Here is a 1852-nt window from a genome sequence, read left to right on the forward strand (position 1 = left end):
GTCATAGTATAGTAAGGCATAAAAAGTCCAAAAATGTCATAGTATAAGAAGGCATCAAATGTCGTAAAAACGTCATAGTATAGTAAGGCATAAAACGTCAAAAAAACGTCATAGTATAAGAAGGCATGAAATCTCGTAAAAACCTCATAGTATAGTAAGGCATAAAATGTCACAAAACGTCATAGTATAGTAAGGCTGAAAAAGTCATAGAAACATCACAGTATAAGAAGGCATAAATTGCCAAAAAATGTCATAGTATAGTAAGGCATAAAACTTCAGGAAACATAATGTTATATCAAGGCATAAAACGTCAAAAAACGTCATAGTATAGTAAGGCATAAAAAGTCATAAAAAACATCACAGTATAGTAAGACATAAAACGTCAAAAAATGTCATACTATAGTATGGCATAAAAATTGTCAAAAAACATCATATTATAATAAGGCATGAAATGTCATAGTATAGTAAGGCATAAAAAGTCAAAAAACGTCATAGTATAAGAAGGCATGAAATGTCATAAAAAAGTCATAGTATAGTAAGGCATAAAAATCATCAAAAAACATCACAGTATAGTAAGGCATAAAAAGTCATAAAAACGTCATAGTATAGTAAGGCATAAAAATCGTCAAAAAACATCATAGTATAGTAAGACATAAAATGTCATAGTATAGTAAGGCATAAAAAGTCATAAAAACATCTTATTATATTAAGGCATAAAACATCAAAAAACGTCATAGTATAGTAAGGCATAAAACATTATTAAAACCTCATAGTATAATAAGTCATAAAAAGTCATAAAAATGTCATAGTATAAGAAGGCATGAAATGTTGTAAAAACGTCATTGTATAGTAAGGCATAAAATGTCATGGTATAGTAAGGCATAAAAAGTCAAAAAACGTCATAGTATAAGAAGGCATAAAAATCATCAAAAAACATCATAGTATAGTAAGGCATAAAATGTCATAGTATAGTAAGGCATAAAAAGTCAAAAAACGTCATAGTATAGTAAGGCATAAAAATCGTCAAAAAACATCATAGTATGATAAGGTATGAAATGTCATAGTATAGTAAGGCATAAAAAGTCCAAAAATGTCATAGTATAAGAAGGCATGAAATGTCGTAAAAACGTCATAGTATAGTAAGGCATAAAAAGTAAAAAAAACGTCATAGTATAAGAAGGCATGAAATCTCGTAAAAACCTTATAGTATAGTAAGGCATAAAATGTCACAAAACGTCATAGTATAGTAAGGCTGAAAAAGTCATAGAAACATCACAGTATAAGAAGGCATAAATTGCCAAAAAATGTCATAGTATAAGAAGGCATAAAAATCATCAAAAAACATCATAGTATAGTAAGGCATAAAATGTCATAGTATAGTAAGGCATAAAAAGTCAAAAAATGTCATAGTACAGTAAGGCATAAAAATCATCAAAAAACATCATAGTATAATAAGGCATGAAATATCATAGTATAGTAAGGCATAAAAAGTCCAAAAATGTCATAGTATAAGAAGGCATGAAATGTCGTAAAAACGTCATAGTATAGTAAGGCATAAAACGTCAAAAAACGTTATAGTATAGTAAGACATAAAAAGCCACAAAAACCTCATTGTATACCAAGACATCAAAAGGCATTAAAAGTCATAGTATAGTAAGGCATAAAAAGTCAAAAAATGTCATAGTACAGTAAGGCATAAAAATCGTCAAAAAACATCATAGTATAATAAGGCATGAAATATCATAGTATAGTAAGGCATAAAAAGTCCAAAAATGTCATAGTATAGTAAGGCATAAAAATCGTCAAAAAACATCATAGTATAATAAGGCATGAAATATCATAGTATAGTAAG

This window comes from Seriola lalandi, unplaced genomic scaffold (genome assembly GCF_002814215.2).
Source record: "Seriola lalandi dorsalis isolate HSWRI2012SDOR001 ecotype SW California unplaced genomic scaffold, Sedor1 jcf7180002054464, whole genome shotgun sequence".
NCBI lineage: Eukaryota > Metazoa > Chordata > Actinopteri > Carangiformes > Carangidae > Seriola > Seriola lalandi.